This window comes from Ictidomys tridecemlineatus, chromosome 7, assembly GCF_052094955.1.
Source record: "Ictidomys tridecemlineatus isolate mIctTri1 chromosome 7, mIctTri1.hap1, whole genome shotgun sequence".
NCBI lineage: Eukaryota > Metazoa > Chordata > Mammalia > Rodentia > Sciuridae > Ictidomys > Ictidomys tridecemlineatus.
The window spans coordinates 188,201,371-188,217,064 of NC_135483.1; the positions used below are offsets into that span (position 1 = coordinate 188,201,371).

The window sequence follows — 15,694 nt, forward strand, 5'->3', positions numbered from 1 at the left end:
TTTATCAGAGAGAAAACTCACCAGCCAGAGGAAAACCTCCCAGCACTACAACTACCCTTCAGGACCCAGAGACTGGCTTGGTATCTGGTGAAGCCAGGGTGTGAAGCAATGACGAGAAAGACTGGATTCTCCAGCTGGGTCTTGTAGCACGTAGATAAAGCATGTTGGCCTTACCTTTGTAGTCTTCCAGCAAGGCCCGAAGAAGCTTTGTATAAAGGGAGAGTGTCACCTAGTCACAGAGGGGTTAACAAGGTGAGCCTGAGCTCTGGACTCTGCTCCACTAGTACACCAGGCCAGCCACAATCAGCCACTCTCTCAACATTCCCTTCCACAGGCCGACCAGATAGCACCTGCCATAAGTCTCCATTGAGCAATGAAGCACAGTGTACGCCATCTTGCTCTTCAGCACAGGGAAGTGACCAAGTCAGAGTTGCATGACCACAGATTAAGGAAACCCCTGCCTCAGCCTGGACGAGAGCTGATTTGTCCATGTATAAAAAAATGAGTCAGTGCTATTTCACCAGTAGCTTCTTGAAGAAGCTGTTTTCAGATTTTTTGGGTACCTAATTTTATTAGTGACCAGCAGACACTCATATTCCTGCTACTTCTAGCTTCCCATTTTAATATCATGCCCCGGGGCTGTTCCAAAGTCACAGTTTTATCCCTGGCACCTTGAGTAGGGATGAATTTTTAAGGTTTCACCCATTCTTCTTTTCTTCTATGACATTTTTTTTTTTGGTACCAGGGATTGAACCCAGGGGTGCTTAACCACTGGGACACCTCCCTAACCCCTTGGTATATTATTTAGACACAGGGTCTTGCTGAGTCACTAAGTGCCTCACTAGGTTGCTGAGGCTGGCTTTGAACTCATGGTCCTCCTGCCTTAGCCTCTCTAATCGCTGGGATTATAGTCATGTGCCACCACATCCAGCCCTCTATGGAATATTATTTAATTTCTATCTCCTATCATTTTCTTTGATAAAATATTCATTTCCAGGATCTCAACATGACTTGGTCTCCCAGGATCAAGGGTCAGACACCTGACTCCTTTTATTGCAGTGCTAAGTGCTAGCACATTTTCCCATCACTTACAACCTGCTCTTGGGTCACCTCCTTCAAGATGCCGGAGCTGGCTCCAGGCCCACATTCTTCCTTGTACCTATGGCATGGGTTGCAGAGCCAGGTACCCATCAGCCTGCAGTGTCACTCTTACATGATGGCCTGAGACTCCCGTGCAGTCTTCCACGTCACCTCCTCCTCTTCTCTTGCTATTTCTTCTTTTTCTGAAAGATTTTAAATCTTTGATTTAATTTCTTTTAAAGAAGAATTTATGCTTTTTCCAGTTTCAATGTGATTCATTTTTCTATGTCCATTTTCTCTATTTTCAAATGGATTGCTATAAGTTGATTCATGATAGCCTCATCCTTTAATCTCTTCTGCATCTAGATAAATATATCTCTTTAATTTACAGCAATGATGTTTGGAAGGAGGTGATGTTCCTTCTTCCATGATCAATATTTCTGGAGGATTTTGAATTTTACTAGTATTTTTGCAGACTTCACTTTTGGCTTAGATGACTCCATGGTATGTTTGAACTCTAAGTTTCTACACATATCCCTGTTGTTTCTTTCTTATCTTACTTGGGTTGAATGAGTCATTTAATAGTTATTAGTTTTTCTTATCAAATGTATTGAGTTTAAATTTATAGATTTTCCTCTGAGCACTTCTCTACCTACATTGCACATATTGTTTTACATAGTACTTTCAAGTTGTTTTGGCCACTACAGTTTTATAGTATAATTTCAGGTCAAGAATTATGATACTGTCTGCTTCGCATTTCTCACTTGTATTGCTTTGGCTATTCTGGGTCTCTTATTCTTCCTAATGAATTAAAAAAATTGTTTTATCTAATTTTGTGAAGAATTTCATTGGTATTTTGATGGGGATTGCATTGAATTTCTCTTTCTTTTCTTTTTTTGGTGGGATAAGAATTGAACAATCCCAGGACTTTGCACATGCTGGGTAAGCTCTCTACCACTGAGCTACACCCCAGCCATTTCCTTCTTTCATATCCTTTGATGGAAATTCCTTCAGTGAGGGTGTCTCCCTAAAGTCTTTGAAAGGGAGTTTCTTTTGGAGGCATTTACATCCCAGTCTTCGGACTTCCATTGTGTTAGGACATCAGTCATCAGATAAACGAGGCTTCCTTTGGAGATCATCTCCCTCTTCTTTCTGGTTGTTTTTCGATTTTGTTTCTCTTTTGTGTTCTTGAGTTTTACTGCCAGGTGTGTAGTCTTCATTTCTTTGATTTTGCCCAATTCAGAATCCTGGTGTCTTAATTAAATTTGAGAAACTCCCAATCGTTATCTTGGGAGAGTACGTCTTCTCTGTTGTCTGTATTATCTTTTTTTCTCAACTTCAACCAGACATTTTCTGAGCTACTTTCTCTTGACAGCTGCTCTGTTGTAGATCTGGATGGGAGAGCTCCTTGCTGCAAGGGACTGTTCCTTATATTATGGGGCATTCTACATTCCTGGTTCCCAGACACTAAACCGTGATGAAAGTGCTCCACACTTTTCCAGACTCCCCTAAAGTAACACTGTGTCAACTCTTTGTCCCACTGTGACAAGTCTTTCTTCCCTATATGTCTTTTCACTTGTCATCACTTTTAAAACCAATTTGCTTCTCTCTGTGTGCTGAGTTTCGAGAAATTTATTAAGTACTGCGTTCTGTCTCCAATTTTCCTTCAGCTGGGTTTAGCAATCTCTTCAACCTTTCCAGGCTGGGTGCAGTGATGCGCACTTGTAATCCCAGCAGCTCGGGAGACTGAGGCAGAAGGGTCATGAGTTCAAAGCCAGCCTCAGCAATTTAGCGAGGAGCTAAGCAGCTCAGTGAGACCCTGTCCCTAAATAAAATACAAAATAGGACTGAGGATGTGGCTTGGTGGTTGAGTGCCCCTGAGTTCAACCCCTAGTACTCCTCCCCGCAAAAAAAACCCCAAACAAAACAAAACAAAAAACCTTTCCATTGAGTTTTTATATTTAATGGTTTTATTTTTTTATTTCTAAACGTTTTTAAAATTTGGTTCCTTTGCAGCAGTGCTTGGTCATCATTAATAGTGTTGTATTCTTTTGTCATATTTATATTATTTTATTTCTTTTAACATATTCACCCTTTTATATTTTTATAATTAATTGAGCCCAGTTTGCCACTGATTGAAACATCACTGTTTATATGTCACTAAGAAAGATTAGAGGATCTCTCTGTGATGACAAGTGTTTTTATAGTCTCCTGTACAGAGAGTTATTTTTTCTTTTTGATCCAATATACTGAAGGCGTGGACAGAATGTTATCCATTTTTAGAACCTGATCAAAGACGTCCCATTATTCACTGTAATCTGAATCAAGACTTAAGTTTAGGAGTACAGTGGGAGGCTCAGTGTAGTAGTCAGCTTGGGCTGCTATGACAAAATGCAGCAGACGGGGCGGCTTGAACAACAGAAATCTATTTCTCACAGTTCTGGGGGCTGAAATTCCAAGATCAAGGTGCTGACAGGGTTGGCAGGCCCTCTGCCAGGTGTGTAGGTGGCTTCTTCTTGCTGTGTCCTCACATGATCTTTTCTCTGTGTGTACACAGAGAACTCTGGCATCCCTTCTCTTCTCATAATGACACCAGTCCTCTTTGATTAGTGCCCCACCTCTATGACCTTGTTTCATCTTAATTATCTCCTTAAAAACCTGGTCTCCAGGGTTCGGTGGGGGCATCAACGTATGCATTTTGTGGAAGAACACCAATAACTCCATAAGAGATAGTGACTCTAATATAATTCAAATTTCAAAGGAAAATCTTGTTGCACACTATATATATACTACATTATAATCTCACAAATTATTTTTATAATTACTAAAATTCTATTTTTTCTATCCATAATACTATCTTTTTCTTTGCAAATTGATACATCAGAGTGTGGATGATATTGATGTTTCCTTATTGTCACAAGGAGACGTACTTTCAGCTGTGTATCTCTTTACACAGTCTCCCATCTGCTAGAGCTGCCAGCCACCATAGGCATTTTTAAGACAATGGCCATCTTAATTAGAGTCTGTGGACATGAACATGGAGTGTCCTGTAGAGCAGTGGAACCTATTTTCTGTCCAGGTCAAGCCTTGGTGGCCCTTCCTTGATGACACAGTCCACCTGGCCCTCTGGGGCTGTCCACGGCTTTAGGAAAGAGACTGCTTCTCTCCCTGGACCCTGCTGCATTGGCTACCCTGAAGACCTAATTCCTGGGCCATTTTACTCCACAGTGGCCCTGCCACCTCACCAGCAGCCCTGCCCGCTGTGCTCTCTGTACTGCTGCAGCTCACCAAGATACTCTGGGTCTTTTCTGCTCCACGTGGCCCCTGGGGAGCGTGAGGGGTTATTGCAGGAAAAAGATGGGTCTCAACTTGTTCCTTCCACCTCTATTTTTCTTTCTTTTCTTCTCCCCATTTCTACTGAGGCAGAGCCTCTTGTGTTTCCCTGTCTTATATGTGACATCTTCTGAGGCCTGGTTCTTAGTGTGTAAATGGAAGCTTTAAAATTTAGCACTTTTATTCTACCAAACATTTCCTGTAAGGATACAAATGAGAAAGAACCCTATTTTCTTTTCTGGAAATAAACAGTAACAAGGAAGTTGCCAGTTGTCATGTGTCCTGGTTCACTCTGTCTCCATCCTCCTCCAGATGGTACTTAAGGGCGCCCAGCAGAAGGGGGCTCCAGACCTCCCTCTCCTCTCCTGAGTCCTCTCCTCTCTGCACCTGAGTCCTCTCTACTGACAACATGGGTTGCTGTGGCTGTGGAGGCTGTGGTGGCTGTGGTGGCTGTGGTGGCTGTGGAGGCTGTGGCGGCTGTGGCAGCTGTGGCAGCTGTGGCAGCTGTGGCTGTGGTAGCTGTGGTAGCTGTGGCAGCTGTGGTAGCTGTGGTGGCTGCTGTGGCTGCTGTGGCTGCTGTGGCTGCTGTGGCTGCGGTGGCTGCTGCACCCGCAGGGTGTGCTGCCGCCGCACCTGCTGCCACTCCTGTGGCTGTGGGAAGGGCTGCTGCCAGCAGAAGTGCTGCTGCCAGAAGCAGTGCTGCTGCTAGGCAACCAGGGGCTCTGCCTCCGCTGAGAGATGCCGAGACCTGCTCTCCTCTTTCAGTGAGACGCTCTTCCACTGCGCTCTGCTTCTTTCCCACACATTTCTGCTTGGAAGCATGAGGATCTCCTGCAACTTACTCCTTTGGACTGCATACTCTTCTCTTTGACCTAGTGGTTTAAAACCTTTTTATATTAAAAAAAAGTTCCAAAGTAGGAAATGGCCATTACAAGAATGTAACTGCATCCCAGGACCTGAAGTTCAGTCCACCTCACGGAGCCCTCCTCAAGGGTCCTCTTATATGGCTGTTTATTTGGCCTTTTAGCTTTGTGGTTTGCCTCTGTGTTGTGTGCACAGGGGTTTCCACCCTTTCTATTTTTTTTTTTTGCAGTGACCACGATGGTTATTTTGTAATTTTTCTAATAAAATAAAATAAACAACCATGACTGAGTCTGCCTTTTCCCTGCCATGTAAACAGAATGCGTATGAGATGTGTACTGTAGGTATTCTGACTGTGGAAATAGGGAAGCGTTTCCTGTCCCTCGGTGAGCAAACTCCTGGGGGGTAACTGGCGCCCTGATTCCCGCAACTGGATGCCCAGCTATTCCCTGCTGAGGCTATTTAGATAACTATGGGGGGAGGGCAGGAGGGGGGGCTAGGGCTGTGGCTCAATGGTAAGGCGCTTGTCTCACATGTGTGAGGCACTGGGTTTGATCCTCAGCACCAGGCAAAAATAAAGATACTGTGTTTTCATCTGCAAGTAAATAAATATTAAAAAAAAAGATGACTATGCGGATGCACTACCTGGTTTACATAGTGACATCCTTTGAAGAAGAGAGGTTCTGTGTTTGTATGAACCTGGACCGTATCTCAGCTAGCACTCAGGGTTAAAGGAAGCTGGTCAAAGTGTAGTCACTGGTGATGGGTATTATGTAACTTTTTGGGTTATTAAAGATGGCGGCAGAGAGGGGTAGACATTCCCTTTTGTCTGCCATCCTTCTGTCTGTCTGCACCTTCCCTGTGTGTCTGTGTCTGTCCTTTGTGCGCCTCCTCCACAATTCTCCTGCACAGGTGTTCCTTTACAGGTACTGCTGTGACCAAGTCAGTGATGAACCTCAGTTGACACCATGTAAGCCCAGAGCTGCAAGGCAGCCTGCAAACAGGGCTCTGGGGGCCTGTCCTCAGCCCTGGCCACTGTCACTTTCCTCCTCTTAGAGTTGGTCTAATTTCTATAAAATTCAAAAGCCCACAAAAGCCTGCAAACTGGTAGCCAGTAAAACACAGATTTTTTAGCACTTTTTCAGAAGACACATGCTCCTTTACTGATGTGTTTCAAAGAGCAAAATCTTCTTAGGAAACCATTCTATGGGTAGGAGTCACTAACCTTGACTGCTCACGTTTATTTCTATCGACTATAAACCTCAAGTGAGTTGACCAAAGCATGTGTCACCATTGTTATCATGTTGGCAACAAGGCAAGCTATGCTACATAGGTGGTCATCGAATACAAACAGAAAAAATAAATAAATACATAAATAAAAACCCACGAGCAAACTCGCCTGACCTCAGTGAAGAGGAGGTTTACACGAACCTTTCCAGTGTCACTGTTGAGAACTATGAGCTATTAGCAATCTTTCTGAGGCCTGTGCTTTGCTGGTCCATGCAGACATGGACATTTTGGAATCAAATATCTCTTTGTACTAGCTACTTGTTCTTAAGGAGGGTGGTGTTGCTCTGCGGGGTTCTTGGGAATTTGTGGGGATGGTCTTAATTATCACAATGAAGACGGCAGTACTGGCATCTGTGAGGCAGGACAGGGTTTGTAGATCCTGCCATATTCAGGAGTCCCATTCAGCAAAGACCTGTTTTGTAACTTCAGATGTCCCTTGGGTTGTATAATTATGGGAACCTTTAACCGACTCCACATATAAACAAAGAGCATTCTTTGCATGGTTTAGTATACAAGGAAGTTTCCATAAAAGCTGTTTTCTGCTTTGCTGGGGGATTTCATCAAGCCTGGTTCCTAAAGTTGGAGAATTACCTCACTGATAACAATGGCGTTTGAGGTATTTGAATCATTAATAAAATATGCCTGCTGCAGGCTGGGTCTGTACTCATAGTGGCTTAGTTGTGGCCATTTATTCATTGAACAACATGAAGTTTTGCTGTGTATAATGTTTAATATTTATTTATTTATTTTACATTTATATTGATTTTCAAATTTTATGTTTGCATTTTGCTTCATGGTAGTAAAAGGTGGTGGTGGGGGGTTATAAATATTCTTGTAGCAATGCACCTGACAGAGCTGAGAGTAACTAATTTCTCTTTTGAGTCACTCATGTACTTGGAAGTATTTGGACATGTACTCTAGTGAAATCCAGGAAAGGGCTTAGGTCTCCTAGATCAATCTTTCTTCTCCCTCTTACAGTGTCTTTAATAGATGATAAGACCCACCTATTTCAGTGCATCTTGAGACGACAATCTTTGGTTCTGGCTGGTGAAACTGCCACGTCACAGGAGCTTTGTGTTCCCAGCATCCTGTACCCCTAGAGGTGATACACATTAATTCCTAGAAGATCATAAGAGTCTGAATAATGAGTGATTGATATCACAGTCAGTCACATGAGCTAGCTATGACAGACTAATTCTCTTTTTAACTTGAAGTTGAGAATGGTTCCTCTAGCAGAGAATTTAACAGGCTCACAGTTTTCAGACTCCTATTTTTTTTTCCTCTGGATTTTTGTGAACCAATACTTTTTCCCTCAGTAGATAACTTTCGCTATAATATTTAATATCTAAAAGTTGGATATGAAGGTCCTGGTTTATCATGGAATTAAGAAGGTATTCTGATAAATTTCCTGAATAGACTATAAAAGAGAAAAGAAAAAGAGAAGATATACTTTAGCATATGAATTCAACCATAGTTTTTAAGTGATACCATACACTTTGATTTTATTTGATAAAGGTAAATGTTTTTGAAAACTTTGCATGATATCTAGGGGGAAAGTTTGAATGTTGTATTTTTTGCTAAATTGAATGACTTTTTCTTTCTACAGTTTCTTCAAGTGAATTGAAATATACTGATTTCTAAAGAGACATTTAAATCAGCTTATTTAATTTTTTAATAGAAGGATTTCAAGTGGCCAGGAAAAAAAAAAGAGTCTGGCTTGGATTTTTTTTTTTTTTTTTTTTTTTGGAGAGAGAGAGGGAGAGAGAGAGAATTTTTTTAATATTTATTTTTCAGTTTTTGGCGGACACAACATCTTTGTGGTGCTGAGGATTGAACCCAGGCCGTACTCATGCCAGGTGAGCGCGATACCGCTTAAGCCACATCCCTAGCCCAATATATATATATATATATATATATATATATATATATATATATATATTTTTTTTTTTTTTTTTTTTTTTTGATCTGAGCAAAAGGTGATTTGTTCCAAAGTAAATACTTGCAAAGATGAATACTGAAATAAGAAGTAATTTCTTTGTGGGGAAAACAAAGAAAAATTTCTTTCAAATAGTTTAACTTCCACACATTCATAGGCTAAGATATGATTGTAGTTTATTTATTATTAAAATAGTTCTACTTTATTAAAGAGCAACTGTATTACTCAAGTTCCAGACACATGGTTCCTATTAATCACTCACTGTGTGGGGCACACTTACATAAACAAAAAAACATCAGTTTTGTTGAGCTATAATTTATATAATATATGATTCATCCATTTACAACATAAGATTCAGTGTTTTTCGGTATTTTACTGGGTTGCACATCTGTCAACACTACCTAATTTTAGACATTTTGTCCTCCCTAAAGGGAACTCCATACCTATTAGCAGCCCATCTCCCTTGACCCACTCGCCTTTCTTTTCAGGATTGCTTCTGAGATCCTTGAATTTTCATACACATTTTAAGAAAATTTATCAGGCCAAGACTTTCTGTTTTTAAGTGTCTCGATATCTAGGGGGAAAAGACATCTGGGATTCCACTAGGGATTGAGTTGGACTATGTAAGTCAGTTTGGGGAGTGCTGGTATCATAACAACGTTATCTTCAGTCCATGAACAGGAGATGCCTTTCCATTTGTTTAGATTATCTTTAACTTTTTTCAACAATTTTCAGTTTTAGTGTACAAGTCATATTTGCACTAAGTTATACATAATTTTTATACTCTTTTGGTTCTGTACTTAAAGACATTAGAGATGTGAAATTATTAAAGCTCTGAAAAAAAATCTTCTTATGCAGTTGCACACAAGAACCATGTGAAGAGGAATCCCTTTTCCCTGGAAAAGGGTGAAGCACTTTCATCATGGTTTACTGTCTGGGTTTAGTGTCTGGGAATGTTGAATGCCCCATAATACAAGGAACAGTCCCGTGCAGCTTGGAGCTTTCCCATCTATATCTACAATAGTGCATCTGTCAAGAGAAAGTAGCTCAGAAAATGTCCTTGTGATCTAAAACCAGACACTGCACAAACATTGCTAAGAGGAACATTTGGAAGTCTCTTCCTTAACAAGAAAAGAGAGCAAATAAGTAGTGTGAGATGCTAATTTATTATAAGGTCTTCGTTGATGCTCAGTCTTCTCTACTAAGTTTTTAAACAGTGTTTTCCTAGTTTTTATAAACATATCTCCATGGATATAGTAATCACTGTGAAACTCCTAAGGAAACATTTAACAGTTGCTTAAATGAATCACTAATGTTCCACACACTCAGAACAACTTGCAAAAGCATGTCTTGCTGTCATCTGTTTTTAGGTGCTTCTTGACAGTCCTCTAAAATATAGTGAATGAAAGCATCCATAATTTGGTTCATTTATTCACTTTCCAGTTAATTTTAAAAATGAACACTTTGGGGCTGGTGGTATATCTAAGTGGTAGAGTGCTTAACTAGCACGTGCAAGGTCCTGGGTTAGATACCCATCACCATACTGCACAATAATGATTAGCAGTTTTGGCATTTGGTAAGTAAATTCATGTCTAGAATATTACAAATTTTATTTCTGGCAAAGTTTTGTTTTTGTTGTTGACTTATTGGAAATAATTATACTATAGTTATACATAAAATTTGTAGATTTTTTCAAATCCTATTAGTAACCATCCAAGCAAAAAGCATACAATAGTGATTGTGTAATTTATTCAAAACTTTATTTTAGTTGCCTTTTAAATGTATGTAAAAAAAGGACACGTTATGTATGTTTTAGGTTTTAATATTTACTTCCACAAGCAATGAGACATTGTAATGTAAGAAAACAGCCAAATCAAATACACATATGAGCCACCTAGTGGTCAAATATTATTGTCACTTTCAGTTTATGGCTAAACTAAGCATTGTCACTCCTAAACAACCACTGGACTGAACTTGTGATTTAGAAAGCTACATTGGATCAAGTGATAGATTTTGTTTCATATGCCTATCATTGCATGTAAGTATCTTTACTCTGTGTGATGTCTGCATAATCTGTCAGTGATAGTTGGTTTTGGACAAGATCTGTAAGAAGGTGGTTTTGGATGAGACACAGCAGTCCTGAAGCAATGTGTGGTGACGCTGAAGTCACACTCTTTGCAGTCCCTTTACAGAAATCATTGTTCCAGGTCTTAAAATAACCATGCTCTGATTAAAGAAAACTGTGAATCCCTTATGAATGCCATCTTGTTTGATAGCTGGAGAAGCTGAGAAAAGTAACCCTGATGTTGCCTAGTACTGGTTTTGTGCAGTAGCTCTGAGTATGTGGTGAAACTTTGGATAAGGAAATGACAGTGAGTTGGTTTGATTGACATGTTCGAATATAATTGCAATTATATTCCTAACTAAAAGGATCAGCAGGGACCCTAGTAAAATTCTGTTGCCTTGGAATCATTACATCTGACTCAAAAACATGGCTCATGCTTCTCCTCAATATGTGCATGGGTGAATATGCCTGCATCCTGTTTTTTTTTTTTTTTTTTTTTGTGTGTGTGTGTGTCAGCAGCCATTTGGATTGCAGGACAAGCTTTTCTATTTGCTTTCTTGGCCTTTTGGCAGGTACAAAGGTACTGACTTGTTTCATGATAAGAACGCCATAGAAATGAAAGCTATAAGTGGGTGTTTAAGCACTCAGAAATTAAAAAGGTCATTTTTAACTCATTGTGGGTGCTGTGGTCAGGAGCAGCTCATAAAAAAAGCAAGGAAAGTCCCACTTCACTTTCAATATTCGTTTTTACTTTCTCTGAGAATGTTTCCGTTTAGTATTGAAACATGCAGACATGATATGCACTTTCTTTTCCTGAGCTCTAATCAAATTACTAAAAGGCAACAAAATATACAACCAGCAAATGTTAAGAGTCAATAAATAAAACATTTTTCATACCAAGGAAAAGACCTAACTAAGCAATCCCAGAGGAAATTTGAGTTAGCTCTAGAGATACATATATGGAAAGTTGTTCTACCCATTTGAATCTTTTATAAGATGTGTAAAATTATCAGAAATAAAAAAAGGAACTGAGGCAAAAAGGCAAATATTAAAAAATGTTGATGATCTTCATCAGGTATTACTTTGCCAATATCACTGAAATGAAATTCTTGAACCTATTCTGACACTGAAAGACATTTCTAATATGGCAGAAATCTAATTTCACTGCGGAGTCACACGCAGCGTTATCAGCCTCAGCAGACACTTTGGATACAATTCATAGGACGCACAGTGTCAAGTAAAACGTGAGCACAATTCAGGATGGGCAAGAGGTGCTGGAGCCGCAGCATCCACAGATCCTTAAGCTCTATATTGAACACTTGAACTTCAAATGCTGGAATGAAAGTTGATATTCTCTATAACTTAAAATTTCTTGGGATAGAAGCGGTGTGAAGGACAAAGAACTAAGCGGAAGAGTTTGCATGGTCAGCCCCCCTATATGGACAAGGCTGTCGCAGCTCTCAGGGGCTGAATCTAGGCTGAGCTGGTCCTTTGTTTTGACTTAATCCTTCTCATCCTTGTGCTTTCTGGAGTGCAACTGTATCCAAATTTCAGCTTCTGCTGCAAACTGCATCCCTACCTGCCTTGCATTTAGTCTAACCAACCCGGTGGTGGTATTTAGGCTTCCAATCAGAGGTCGTTCTACACATACTCTCTCCGCTTTACCTGGATTCTGTACCTGAAAGCGACACACCTGCTCGTTTAACACACACTAATCAAGTCGAGCAGAGCGTTTTCTTATTTTGGTGGTAACAGGGCAAAAAGTGGCTGATCACTCAAACAAAGAAGGGTGATTTGGGGTAGGGGAACAGTATCTGGAAAAGGGGTCACATTTCTTATGCTCCCCTGACAGGCAGTCAGTTCCACAAAACTGTTATAAGTGACATTTCTATTTCAAAGTTAGTGAAATGCTGTAGCACCTTATCTTCTCCCATTTGTATTTCAGGGGTCTTCAGATTATTGGGACAAATCCTAGGAGTGGATAATGTACCTTGTAATGTTGTTAAAACATAGTGATATGACTTCAAAACAGAACACGTGCCTCTCTAGCGGGCAGTATCTTTATTAAAGACTTCCTTTACCTTGTGAGACTTTTTCTGTCAAGGGTAATAGGACCATTTGAAAGACCAAGGTCAGACCCTACAATCTCAGATACAAGCAAAGCCTTGGAATGTTTCAGATCTCAACCACCTACTGCCTTCTTTTTGTATGTACAGAGAGATGAACAGGTAAGACTACATGAAGCTCACTTAATCTTATTTATGGAGATTAAAAGAAAGTCAGCCTTGTTTTTCTTTTTTACCTTGAAAGGCCTTTAGTGGAGAGGCACCAAGCCAAGCCCCACCCAGCCCCTAGGGCAGGTCCTAACACTCAGGATAGAAATGGCAAAAGCAGAGGTCTCTAAGCACAGTTCTGCACAGGCTGTGTCTCTTCAGGGCAGAGTTCTGCTCAGCACACCTGGATCATTACAGATGTCACCACTTTGTCAAAGGCCCTGGACTGGATGCGGTCTCCAGGGTTGCAGAAGAGGTTGCACACCATGTCTGTGCAGAAGCTATGCAGCTTCCAGATCATGCTGCAGATTTCATTGTCTCTTCATAGTCCTCTGTGTTGGAGGAATCTACCACAATGACAAACTTCACCTTGGAGTTGGTCACATAGCCGTATGCCCTCTGTTGGGTAGAGCAGGCCCAGGTAGGGCTCCCTCTGGTACACCAGGGCCTTCCCCCTGGTAGAGATCATCTTATCCGCCACATCCATGGAGGTGTGCACCATGTAGTGGAATTCAGCTCATTCTCCATGGGGGTTCTGTACAGAGGGTAATTCTCCTTGGCGATCACTGCGATACACACCACCATCATAAGTGCAAAATAAGTATCATGTATTCATATTTCTTTGAGGTCACACCTCTATCTCAGATACAGTTGTTCTTTCACAGAGAAAAATCTATGTAAAAAGATGATTACAGCAGTTTTCAAGATGGCGGATTAGAGGAGGCCGCTTTCCTGGCTGATCCCTGGAGTGAAACCAAGGAAGCGGACAGGCAGCTTCTCAGCAAGGTGGGTGAACAACAACAACAAAAGGGCGAGGAGGTTTACTGGAGTTTAAAACTGGACATTCAGAGCAGATCAGGGACTCAGAAGGTTCGATATAATAATGTAAAGGAGAAATCCCCAGCGGTACAGCTACTGTCTCAGCCTGGCTAGAAAGGAGTGGTCCCTCCATGAGAATAGTGGACAGATAAGGGAAGGAAAGGAACCTGAATGTTTAGGAGGCCAGAGGCTCATCTGGGTATGGCGAGGTCAAGGACATTGCCCGACTAGACTGCCTGGGCATTATCCTTGTGTGGGAGAGAAGCTGCCATCTCTCCAGGTGGCGTGCAGAGGACAGAGGAAGGAATCATTTTGCAGCCACAGTACAGGCCAGCTGCGGGAGCCGATTCCGGCAAATCCAAGGTTGGCCTGAAATGCAGGCCTGGTCAACCCCCACTACCCAAGACACAGTGAGCCCAAGTGGCCAGGGGAAAATCAAACATGGAAAGAGGTTTACACAGGGGACAACTGGTTGTGGAAACCCCCAGGATCTCCCTCTCCCCCTCCAATCTGGCTGCTTGCAGGACCAATGAATAACCCAATCAATAAATGGGCTAAGGAACAGAACAGACACTTCACAAAAGAAAAAATAGGAATCGTCCACAAATATATGGAAAAATGTTCAACATCACTAGCAAGTAGAGAAATGCAAATTAAAACTACACTGAGATTTCATCTCACTTCAGTCAGACGGCAGTTATAAAGAATACACGTAACAATAAATGTTGGCGAGGATGTGGGAAAAAAAGTACACTCCTACATTGCTGGTGGGACTGCAAATTGGTACAACCACTTGGAAAAGCAGTATAGAGATTCCTCAGAAAACTTGGAATGGAAAATCCTTGACCCAATTATCCCACTCCTTGGCATGTACCGAAAGGACTTAAAATCAGGATACTATAGTGACACAGCCATCAATGTTCATAGCAGCTCAATTCACAGTAGCTAAGCTCTTGAACCAGTGTAGGTGCCCTTCAATAGATAAATTGATAGAGAAAATGTGGTACATATACACACTGAATATTACTCAGCCATAAAAAAAGAATAAAATTTTGGCATTTGCCTGTAAGTGGATGGAATTGGAGGCTATCATGCTAAGTAAAATAAGCTGACCCCCCAAATCCAAAGGTTGAATATTCTCTCTGATATGTGGATGCCGACTCACAGTAGGCTGGGGGGAGGGAGGAGTGAGAGGTTCACCTGATTGAGGGGAAAAATGGGGGCAAGGATGGAGGGATGGGAATGGGAAAGACAGTAGAATGAACTGGACATAACTTTGCTGTGTTCATATATGAACACACAACCAATGTAACTACATCATATACAACCACAAGAATGAGAAGTTATATTGTAAGTATGTATGATATGTCAAAATACATTCTACTGTCATGTATAAAAGAACAACAACAACAGAGATACATGATTACTATATGAATAACCCAAGGTAGGCTTTGTACATTTTGGCTGTGATCCAGAATTGAAATGGCAGGTGAGCAGATTGACAATTATAATGTCCTCATTAGAAATCAGTTTGGTAATATTTTATGAAACTAAATTACTTTCCCAAACCCTTTTATACCTGAGGTCATGATGATAGGATAATTCTGGGAGAGTGACTTACTGGGTGAGTTCCATGGATGTGCTGGACAAAGGGCTGATTCACATCCCAGGCAGGACAGAGAGAAGACCAGGATTTGATTTATGCTACTTGGAACACCATTCATACGCATTTAGTGTTTGAATTGTTCAGTTCTGGAATGTTCTACCTACCAGACTGTAGCTGACCTGCCTGAAACGAGGGAAAGCAAAACTGGATAAAGGGGAGCTGCTGTGTTGAGTTTGGGACTGAATATTATTTTCAGTTTAGTGAATGAGTTTTGAGATTTGTAATGAAGTGTGTTTGAAATAAAATCTTGCGTCAGTGTTCTTTATTCCCAATGTCTGACTGCTCAACACAGTCTCCACTGTAAGTTCCAAGTAGCGGATATGTTCAGATAACTTACAGCAGAATTCCAACAACAACAAAAAATTGGCCTC

At 41.0% G+C, this 15,694-nt stretch overlaps 1 pseudogene; it reads right to left on the reverse strand.

Moving 5' to 3' along the window:
* Nucleotides 1-11,292: 11,292 nt before the first annotated feature.
* LOC101963910 (trafficking protein particle complex subunit 2-like protein pseudogene) lies at nt 11,293-15,543 on the reverse strand (annotated as a pseudogene).
* Nucleotides 15,544-15,694: the final 151 nt, after the last annotated feature.